The sequence below is a fragment of the Capsicum annuum genome, chromosome 5 (assembly GCF_002878395.1).
Source record: "Capsicum annuum cultivar UCD-10X-F1 chromosome 5, UCD10Xv1.1, whole genome shotgun sequence".
NCBI classification, from domain to species: Eukaryota; Viridiplantae; Streptophyta; class Magnoliopsida; order Solanales; family Solanaceae; genus Capsicum; species Capsicum annuum.
In genome coordinates this window covers 59,286,840-59,299,212 of record NC_061115.1, presented here as the reverse complement: position 1 = coordinate 59,299,212, position 12,373 = coordinate 59,286,840, and positions in this window count along the sequence as shown.

Sequence of the window (12,373 nt, the reverse complement as noted above, 5' to 3'; positions counted from 1 at the left end):
ATTGTTGATAGTGGTCATGTGATCAAAAGTGTCAAGCCTTGTCACTTTCATTCTATCGAGTCCTGGGGGTACTTGTACCCAACAATTTAGCTGTATATCTTGAGCTATGTCATGTTTTCACTATAATCTCAGTCAAGCCATGATTAGTAGAATTTAGTCAGTCTCATGACTCAGGAAAACTCAGTAACTTCAGTATCAGTCTAGTCTCTTCCAGAAATCTCAGAAATCTCAGTAATCTCAGTAATCTCAGTGACCTAAGTGGTCTTAATAACATCAGTAATCTCTGTAAATCTTAGTAAATCTTAAAATTTTTCATGAACTCAATCAGTTATCAGATATCAGTAGTATTTCATCAGTCATGAAGTTCAGGAAACCCAGTCGTTGTATAGTTCAGTTAATCATGTTCAGAGTCTATTCAATTGGGAGTAGGAATTAGCACCGAGTGAACCCAAGGATGGGAACACACGCTGTCAGATGAGGGTGTGATTCTCAATAGTCATCCTTACATTCCAGAACTATGTATCTAGCATAGGTTGAGACATCAATATTATCATATAAGGGTTGATGAGGTGGATAAACACTAACAAATGAGGGTCCCACCATTCTCTTTTAGGGGATACTATTAGATGAGGGTTACCCATAGCTTGTCCTTACCAGTGGTGCGATATTGACACCCTTCTAATTATGGTTACAGATTGGAACCAAACTCAGCCATAATGGCATATTAGGGGCATATCGGTTAGATAACTACTTTCCACAGTTTCAGTTACCAAATTAGGACTATCAGATACAGTCATTCAGTCTCAGTAATAGAACTCAATTTAGTTCTATAGAAATTCAATACTGTTAGATACAGTTAACTCAGTATAGTGTGGAACTCAGCTAGTTCCATCAGTATCAGGACTGTCAGATACATTTACTCATGTTATTAGTACTCAAACTTATTAATCATGTTAATACAAGCTCAGTTAATAGTATATTAAATATACGAAACTTATGTTATCAGTATTCAAACTCAGGACTGTCAGATACAGTCAATCAGACCAGTTTTTCATAATCAAAACTGTCAAAAATTGTCTTTCCTGTATAAGTGATACCACATTAGTCTCTCTATATTCAGTAGATTCAGCCATTCATATTCAGTATCCCAGTATCAGTACTCAAATATTAGTAAACCCATGTTTTTAGAATTCATTAGTCAGAGTTATCATGATCTCAGTTATAGTTATGTATTCATGCATGTTTTCTCACGTTCATATTATTTAGTCAGTTATTCAGCCTACCTTGCTTGCATACCAGTACATTCAATATACTGACGCATTTGTGCTATGGTGTTTTATACCATAGGTTTAAAAGCACGAGCTCCCGAGTATTCTTAGTTGACGTTCAGCAACCAGACTAGCAGTGAGTCCTCATTATTCATGGATAGCATGATTATTTTATTTCTTTATTATTTTAGTATCCCATAGTTAGTTGGGGACATATCCCATCAACTCCATATATTTCAGACAGTTTAGATTCTTTTAAACTAGAGTATTTTCAGACTACAGCATATTTCAGATTGTTCATCTCAGTTTTGGGTATTGTTATACCCCATTACAGACATTGTATTATATTTAGTATTAGTTCAGTTTTGAATCTTATGGCCTTACAGCTTATATTCCACATAATTTCAGTAGATTATTTAGTGCTCAGTTACAGATATTAGTCATGGGTTAACTTGTGGTCCTTCAGGATCATGAGCACTGTATAGCATTCCTGGTACCAGATTCGGGGTGTTATAAACTTGGTATCAAAGCCTAAGGTTCAACAGTGTCCTAAGAAGTCTGAAATGCCACATCTAGAAGAGTCTTATGCATGGGTGTGTTGTGCACCACACTTATATGCAGGAGGCTATGAGATGTTTTAGGAATATTTTCCAGAATTTTGTTATACACTTGGTCATATGTTCTCAAATAATATAATTTTTCATAAATTCATGTTCAGTTATCTTATGTTACCCAGTCAACATTACCTTCTATTTGTAGTACTTTATAATCTCAGTTTAGCTATTCAGACCAAGTATAGTTCAGTCTTACAAGTCCAATATTTAGCTATCATCCATCCAGTTAATCAGATAAGTTATCATATCTATGCACTTGGGTTCAGTACCCATGTGATTCTTTTTAGTAATATCAGTTATAGTGCAAGAGGTTTAGTCATGTCATCTTAAATGGTGTTCATAGGCCCCAACTCATCTTACCAAACTTTAGCCATGTGATGATTTTCTTATTTGGCTCTCTTGTTTAGACAAGGCTAAGATTTCCTTGCACCCTATAGTCATTAGAACTCTATATAAATAGTCATATAAACACTCCAATCGAGCGTAAGTTTTCAGCATGATTTAGTTCACAAAGCTAGTACCTCAGTTTAGCAGTCAGGTGGACAAGTTCAAATGGTATGGTTACCCCATCTTTCCATCTAATTGCACTATTCAAAATATCATAAATATGATCATTCTAATATGGTCCAACTAGGTTGTTGCATTTTCAACTTGGTCCATGTATCATGCTTTAGTTTCAGATCCCAGATATTCAGTTAAGACTCTGCTCGTAGATGCCTTATGCATCGCTTTAATATCTTCAGTGATTTAGCCAAGTCAGTATTCTTTGAGGGACATAGTATCCCAAGGGAGAAATACACTATTAACCTTGACACTTTCATGACAAGAACATCCCATTCTTTTTTCACATAAGGAATCCAGTTTAGGAGTAGAAGGTACTCATAGGTTGACCCTCTAGCTCTAATATCAGTCGTAAGCCATGTACAAAAAAGCTCAGTTTAGTTCACAGAAATTCAGTTCATGCTCTATGTTTCAGTCTCAATTATATCCTCATGTTCCCATTCATGCATACTCCTAGCATAATTATGGATTCGCCGAATTTATGGCTTACGTAATGGATTTTCTTGAACTTACTCAGTTCCATGTTAAATTACCATTTCAAACTTGGTATCTTTACCCTTACATATTCAGTCCCATGTTCATGAGTTGGTTCAGTCATGTATTTATGCATCAGATATGGGTGATCAGCTTATTAGTACTCTCAGACATGCATTCATGTATCAGCTCAGTCACAAAATTGTGCATCAGATATGCATGCTCAGTATGAATCTCAGTAATGTCAGTCAAGTAGTCATATTTCAGTTGTTCATGTTTAGTATGTACTTCAGATTATCGTTTCTCCCATCTCAATCAGTCTTATTCGAGGATGAATATTCCCAAGGGAGAGATATTATAATACCCCAAACTTCTACCTATCTTAAAATCATCCCAAAAATGTTAAAGACTTGTTTTAAAGATGAATCCATTTTTATAGATGTGGTATATTCAAGATTTTCACTTTTTGTCATGTGGGAAATTGAATAATATTCTCATCGATACCAAATTTGTCCAAATCCGACACCCTGGTGAAGAGTTAGAGCCATTTTAGTAAGACAGTGTCCCACCTGAGCCATCAGCACGTCGCGAAGCAGATCAAAATGGCAATTGTCAATTTCTAGTGTTCCTCCGCGATAGTGGTGCATTGTACCAAACTTCCAGGTTGCAACCAAAGTGGTAACGCATAGCTCCACATCGCGCCGTCAGCCCAATTCCCAGTGAAACGATGCAATAGCACCGCGTCGCGCCAGCGTGCCAAATTGGGAAATTTTCTCAAAACTAAAATACGAATCCAAGGGTTAAAATAGTCAATTTCTCAACCCTATATAAACCCAATAAAACGTGATTCATCCATATTTCACCCAAAATATAGGGTTCTCTCAAGTTTCTCTCAAGAACAAGCTAGGGTTTTCAATTGGGGATTCAAATCCAAGACTTAAATTCAAGAATCTCTCTGTCAATCTTCATAGAATAAAGAACTAAGGTATACACAGTGTTCATTCATGGGTTTCTTTCATCCATGAAGCTCAAGAATCCTTTTTTAAACTATAAATTGTAATGTTTATGTTGTGGGTTGATCGAAATCATGATAGTGTTATTGTATGATTCCTAAGTTGTGGTTTTTATGTGTTTTTCTTGAAATTACGTTAGTATGTAAGATGAAAGCCATGAATTGAGTAGTTTTTCATGTGTAGTTTGATGAAAACACTTGTTCCCTAAGTGTGCATGCATGGTGTTTGATAATATGCCCCAATGAATGAATGATGATCAAGTACATAGTTTCCATGTGTCAAGATTATGTCATGTGTCTTAAGTTATGCTATACCTATTTGATTAAGATGTTTCCAATGCTAAACCTATGCATTTTGATTTCTCGGTAAGATGTTCATAAGAATAGAATCATGAAATTATGCCATGTTTATACGCATTACTATCCATGTACAACATTATGATGATCATGTGCTTCATGAAATTCCCAACTATGAAATTATGAATTGTTGATATTGGTCATGCGATCAAAAGTGTCAAGCCTTGTCACTTTCATTCTATCGAGTCCTGGGGGTACTTGTACCCGATAATTTAGTTGTGTGTCTTGAGCCATTTCATGTTTTCACGATAATCTCAGTCAAGCCATGATCAGTTGAATTTAGTCAATTTTATGACTCAGGAAAACTCAGTAAATTCAGTATTAGTCCAGTCTCTTCCAGAAATCTCAGAAATCTCAGTAATCTTAGTAGCTCAGTAATCTCAGTGACCTCAGTGGTCTCAGTAATCTCTGTAAATCTTAGTAAATCTTAAAAATCTCCATGAACTCAGTAAATTATTAGTTATTAGTAGTATTCTGCCAGTCACAGAATTCTGGTAACCAGTCATTGTACAGTTCAGTTAATCATGTTCAGAGCATATTCAGTTGGGAGTAGAAATTAGCATTGAGGGTGTGATTCTCAGTAGTCATTCTTACATTCCAGAACTATGTATCCATCATAGGTTGAGACATCAACACTATCAGATAAGGGTTAATGAGATGGATAAACACTAACAGATGAGGGTCCCACTATTCTATTTTAGGGGACACTATTAGATGAGGGTTACCCACAACTTGTCCTTACCAGTGGTGCGGTATTGACACCCTTCCAATTGTGGTTACAAATTGGACCCCAACTCAGCCATAATGGCATATTAGGGGCATGTCGGTTAGATAACTACTTTCCACAGTTTCAGTTACAGAATTAGGACTATCAACTACAGTCATTCAGTCTCAGTAATAGAACAGTTTAGTTCTATAGAAATTCAATACTGTCAGATACAGTTAACTCAGTATAGTGCAGAACTCAGCTAGTTTCATCAGTATCAGGACTGTCAGATATAGTTACTCATGTTATTAGTACTCAGACTTATTGATCATGTTTATACAAACTCAGTTAATTGTATATTTAATATACATAACTTATATTATCAGTATTCAAACTCAGGACTATCAGATACAGTCAATCAGACCAGTTTTTCATAATCAGAACTGTCAGAAATAGTCTTTTCTGTATAAGTGATACAATATTAGTCTCTCTATATTCAGTATATTTAGTCATTCATATTCAGTATCCCAGTATCAGTACTCAGATATCAGCAAACCCATGTTATTAGATTTCATGAGTCAGCGTTATCACGATCTCTATTACAGTTATGTATTCATGCATGTTTTCTCACGTTCATATTATTCAGTAAGTTATTATTATTCATGCATATGAACCATTACATTCAACCTACCTTACTTTCATACCAGTATATTCAAGGTACTGACATATTTGTGCCATGGTATTTTATACCATAGGTTTAAAAGCAAGAGCTCTTGAGCATCCTTAGTAAATCAGACGTTCAGCAACCAGACTAATAGTGAGTCCTCATTATTAGAGGATAGCATGATTATTTTATGACTTTATTATTTTAGTAGCCCAGAGTTAGTTAGGGACATATCCCATCAACTCCACAGATTTCAAGTAGTTTAGAGGCTTTCAGACTAGAGTGTTTTTAGACTACAGCATATTTCAGATAGTTCATCTCAATTTTAGGTATTGTTATACCCTATTATAGACATTGTATTTTATTCAGTATTAGTTCAGTTTTGAACCTTATGGCCCTACAGCTTATATTCCACATAATCTTAGTAGATTATTCAGTGCTCAGTTACAAATATCAGTCATGGGTTAGCTTATGGTCCTTCGGGGTCATGACCACCATATAGCATTCTGGGTACCAGATTTAGGGTGTTACAACCACTCCTCTTTTTTGTTCTATTTTTATCCTGCCCACTTCTCAAAAGCATCAAAAATTCACTAATAACAACAAACTTAATTTAACAAATGCTTTACAAAAACACATTGTGGGTTGCCTCCCACTAGCGCCTGATTTATTATCGCGGCATGACTCAGTTATATCGATTACTCAGACTTCATCGAGATAGACAGTAATAATATTCTTTATCGAGTCCTTTGGACCGTTATATAGTTTCACACATTGCTCATTTACCTTGAAGACACTTCCATCTTTATTTTCAAGTTCCACTACTCCAGATGAGTAGACTTAACTCACTTTACATGGGCCGGACCATTTGGATTTGAGCATACCTGGAAACAGTTTGAGTCTGGAGTTGAATTGAAGCACCGAGTTGCCTTTCTAGAAATCCTACTTTTTAATCCTGCTGTCGTGGTACTTCTTTATTCTTTCCTTATATAGATCAGCTCAATCATAAGCTCCAAGGTGGAACTCATCCATCTCATTTAGCTTTCCTAGTCTCATATTTTCTACCTCATTCCAATTCTGGTTAATATGCTTTAGTGCCTACAACGCTTTATGCTCTAGCTCAATCGGCAATGGCACGCCTTGCCATAAACCAATTGTTATGGTGACATGCCAATGGGTGTCTTAAAAGCCATTTGGTATGCCCATAATACATCGTCCAGCTTCCTAGACCAATCCTTCCAGCTAGCATTTACATTCTTGGCAAGGATAGCTTTGATTTCCCAATTAGAGATCTCCACCTGCCCACTGGTCTGAGGGTGGTATGGAGTTTCCACCTTATGCTATTTGACTCCATATTTAGCCAAGGCGGCTCTGAATATCTTATTGTAAAAGTGTGATCCTCCATCGCTTATGATGGTATGTGGTACTCCAAAGTGAGAGAAGATATTTCTCTTTAAAACACAACAACCCGCTTTCCTTCATTATGCGCCACAGCCTCGACCCATTTTAACACGTAGTCAACAACAACTAGTATGTACTTCATACCAAATGAGCTAATGAAGGGCCCCATAAAGTCAATGCCCTAGACATTGAATAGTTCTACCTCCAACATATTGGACATTGGTATCTCATGGAACTTTGAGATAGACCCTTTCCTTTGACATTGGTCCTATCTCTTTACAAACTCATAAGCATCCTTGAACAAAGTAGGCCAATAGTAGCCGCTTTGAAGCACTTTTCTGGCAGTATGATCACCAGCATGATGACCTCCATTTGGGGAAGCATGAGTCGCTTCCATTACACTTAACATCTCTACTTCTGGAATGCACCGTCTAATAATACCATCCACACATCACCAAAAACATATGGCTCATCCCAGAAAAAATGTTTTACATCATGGAGAAACTTTTTTCTTTGGTGAAAGAAATGTTTCTCTGGCATTACTTCACTTATAACATAATTTGTGCTGTCAGCATACCAAGGTACTTTTTCGAGCACTGCAGTAAATACTTTCTCATCCAAAAGGAATCATCAATTTTAAGCTTATCTTTTACTTCCTATTCGCCTTGGAGTCTGGAAAGGTGATCAACCACCTGATTCTCATATCCCTTGCGATCCTTCACCTCGACGTTTAATTCCTGAAGTAGCAATACCCACCGGATCAACCTTGGTTTAGCATCCTTCTTTGCCATTAGGTACCTTAAGAAAGCATGGTCAGTGTGTACCAATACCTTGGTACCTAGCAAATATGCCCAAAACTTATCAAAAGCATACACCACTTCTAGAAGTTCCTGCTCTATAATGGTGTAGTTTGTCTAAGCTCCATTCAGTACTTTACTGGCATAATAAACTGGATGAAATAATTTTTCCTTCTTTTGGTCTAGTACAGCTCCAATGGCAACACCATTTGCATCACACATTATCTTAAACGATTTTGACCAATCCGGTGCAACAATGATAGGGGTCTTAACCAGCTTTCTCTTAAGGCATTTGAATGTCTTAATGTATTCAGCATCAAAAAATAACTTAGTTTCCTTCTCCAAAAGTTTGCAAAGTGGATTTACAATTTTAGAGAAGTCTTTTATAAACCTTCGATAAAAGCCAGTACGCCAAGGAAACTACGCACCCTTTTCACTGAGATGGGAGGTGGTAGCTTCTCAATAACCTCTACTTTGGCTCGATCAACCTCTATCCCTTTTGCTAAAATTTTGTGACCGAGAATAATGCCCTTCTTCACCATGAAGTGGCAATTCTCCCAATTAAGCACAAGATTGAATTCCACACACCTCTGTAAAGCCCTACTCAAGCTCACCATACACAGCTCAAATGAATCCCCAACCACAGAAAAATCATCCATGAACACCTATAAGGTGTCCTCAACTATATCTGAGAAAATAGACATCATACACCTTTAGAAGGTGGTGGGTGCATTACATAACCCAAACGGCATCTTCTTGAATGCAAAAGTACCATACGTGCATCTGAACATTCTCTTCTCCTGATCTTCAGAAGCAATACAGATCTGATTGTAGCTAGAATATCAATCCAAGAAATAATACCACCCCATTCCTACCAACCAATCAAGCATTTAATCCATGAAGGGCATTGGGAAGTGGTCCTTTAAAGTCCATGAGTTATTTTGAGGTAGTCCATGCTAACTCTCCAAATAGTCATAGTCCTAAGAGGAATCAACTCATTCTTTTCATTTGAAACAATAGTCATGCCCCCTTTCTTGGGAACACATTGAATCGAACTTACCCATTTACTGTTGGAAATAGGGTAAACCACTCCTGCGTCCAGCCAATTAATAATTTCCTTCTTAACCACCTCTTACATCGATGGGTTAAGTCAGTGTTGATGCTCAATGGTAGGAGTACATTCTTCCTCAAGTTGTATCTTATGAGTGCAGATGCCAGAGGGGATGCTAATAATATCATCAATGGTCCAGCCTATTGCTCTTTTGTATCTTTGAAGCACCGAAATAAGTATTTCCACCGGTTTCTCACCTAGATCAGCTGTAATAATAACAGGTAGTGTATTCCCACTGCCCAGGAACACATACCTCAAATGACTGGGTAACACTTTCAGCTCCAAGATAGGTGGTTCTCTAATAGAAGGCTTAGCAGGTGGACTTGGATGATTTTCAAGTCCAAATCCAACTTATTGGGAGCATATAAGTAAGACCCCATGCCCGTTAAGGCACATAGTGTCTCCTCATAATCTTCTATACCACCCTGATCAAAATTCATCAACACGGCAGTTAATGTCTCAACAGTAAATTTCTCTTTAATCGGAACTTCCTGCTCCTCCTCATAATAGACATCCATAATGGAAAACACACTTATTTCTTTCTGCTGCTTCATTGATTGGCACACAATAAATTGCACCACTTTATCATTCAGCCTAAATAAGTGCTCATTAGCTCACAAATCAGTCAGTATGCTTCCGATTGTGAGAAAAGATTAACCCAAGATTATGGGCACCTCATAGTTTACCTCACAATCTAGAATGAGGAAATCCACAGGAAATATGAAACTAGCAACCTTCACCAGCACATCATACAAAATACCAACAGGTTTTTGAGTGACCTATCTACCATCACAAGTCATAAATTAGTGGGTATGGGGTCTCCTAAACCCAAATTTTTATAAATAACTAGCGGCATCAGATTAATGTTGTCTCCCAAGTTGTACAGAGCTTTTGCAAAGTCAAGATGTCCAATAGTGTATGGGATAGTAAATGCTTCTGGATCTTCCTTTTTCTACACTAGAGACCTTGTGGAAATAGTACCAGAATGATAAATATTGTCCCATCAGCTCAAAACTAACTAACCGCTTCTTTGTGATGAGGTCTTTCATGAACTTTGCGTACTCGGGCATTTGCTCTAATGCCTTCACCAATGGTAGATTAGTCCTCAACTGCTTAAGTATAGCCATGAATTTGCTGAACTTTATGTTGTTGGCCTTCTTCTTTAATAGATGGGGAAATGGAGAAGATGGTTTTGGAAGAGTGGTAACCACTACTTCAACCTCTTTTCCCCTATTCTTCTCTAAATCATCAACCTATTGACTGTTGGTTGTCATCAATAACCTCATCCAATTTCCCAGACTCCACTGGATGACAAATCTCTGCTTCTTTAATATCATCTGCTATAATATTAACCATAGAATTGCCCACAAGAGGACTTGCCAATACCTTACCACTTCTAGTAGTGATAGCCATGCAAGAGCCATCATTCCATAGATTTTGAATGGTATCACTAGGTAATGTTCCGATCTTCCTCTGATTTAATACTGCCAAATGTTGGATCATTTGTTGCTCCAACTACTTGATAGCTGTAGAGTGTGAGTTTACCAACTAACTCATAGAAGACAAATCACTTTTCATGGTAGTCACCCCAGAGTTGGTAGCTTCAACTCTCTTTAATAATTTCTCTATCATGTCCTCTATGGATATCTTGCCAGAGCTAGTTGTAGTATTATCTCTATTTCTAAGAGGTATATATAGTCCACTCCAATCATTCTTACATTTCCAATTTCCTTGATCCCTATCCTAGTAACCAGCCTTATCATAGTAGTTTCAGCCTTGATTTCTTTTTCTATTGCATTGGAAAACCCCCTAGTTATTCAAATAGTTAGCCTCTTATTCTGAATCAGAATCATCTCAACCTTTAGCTGCAATAGCTTTCACTTTTGTAGTCTTTATAGATAATAAGTTCTTGGTCAACAAATCTATCTGCGTCTTTAAGTGTGCCATGTCTTGATCATGTTCTTCCTCTTTCTTATATTGTTCTATAGTCATACCAATAGACATAGTAGGTCTTGTTACCACAAAATCCCTGGTATGCTAAGATCTACTTTGTTTGGTCATCCGATCAAACATCTCTAAGACTACCTAAAAAGTAAGATCCATAAATGATCCCCCTGCAGCATTATCAATAACTGGCTTCATAATAGAGTTCAATGCCCGATAAAGAGTCTCCATCAAATGAATATTTGTCATATTATGGTTCAGACACTGTGTTAACTTTTTTTTAATCTCTCTTATATCTCATAAAGAGTTTTGGTTGGGAGCTACCTAAAGTTGTTGATCTCATCCCTCAACTGTACCCTCTTGGAAGGCGGAAAGAACCTTTCTAGGAAAGCCTCTTTCAATTACCTCCAGTTGGTTATAGAATCGGGTGTCAGCTCATTGAGCCATAATGTTACCAGCCCAGACAGAGACAATGGAAAAAAATACAGGCGGATGGCATTCTATCCCACTCCCAGGTTATCAAAGAATTTGCAAATAGTAACAAAGTTCACTAAATGTATATTGGGATCATCTCCCGGGAGTCCACCAAACAACCCCTTCATATGAAGAAGCTAAATCATTCTACTAGTAATATTAAACTTTGCTCCTGGTGCTAGAAGTGGAGAAATAATATCTCCAGTAGAACCAGCTCCGTCCATTCCATCTTCATTATCATTAAAATCAAATTGAACAGCTTGGCAATCAGGTATCGCTCTAAAAGGACAGTTTTTGTTTACATTTCTATTCACTGATGTACCTACATTCTTGGCATGCCTTCGATTAACAAGATATAACTAGTCATCATCCCCCAAATCATCATCATTATCAAGATCAGGATGACATACCTGCTGACCATCATTCTGTTAATTTAGTTGAGCTCTAGCCAATGCAACTAGTCTCTCAGTATCTTGGGGTTCTGCCATTCTACTAATTAGTTGCAGTTCCAGATGTATTGGCAATAATGGTACACCCTATATTCATGTACTTGGCATACACAATAACTCTTTTGTACAAAATAAAAATAATAACAAAAGTAAAATTTGGGAAACTTGACCAAAGGACAATTAATAAACACAAACTTAATTGACAATCGTATTCCCCGGCAATGGCGCCAAAATTTGATACGCCCAAATTACACCTCTCTTACGAGAGAGTAAGCGATCTCTGTCAACCATAGAACCCAACTAGGTTGGGTGTTGAATCCCACAAGGAATACTATGTTCACTAAGTATTGTGAATATTATTAGACTGTTGATCTAAGGTTCCTGAATAGAAGGGAGTTTGAATATGTTACAGTGTTCTTTTGTATTTGTGTCGCACAAAAGTCCAGCTACTGAGAGTTAATGTAGATGTAATTTCAATGAGAATAAATTAACTAGAGTTATGCTCACTAAAATGTACAAACAATTAAGGTTTTGAGTTTGT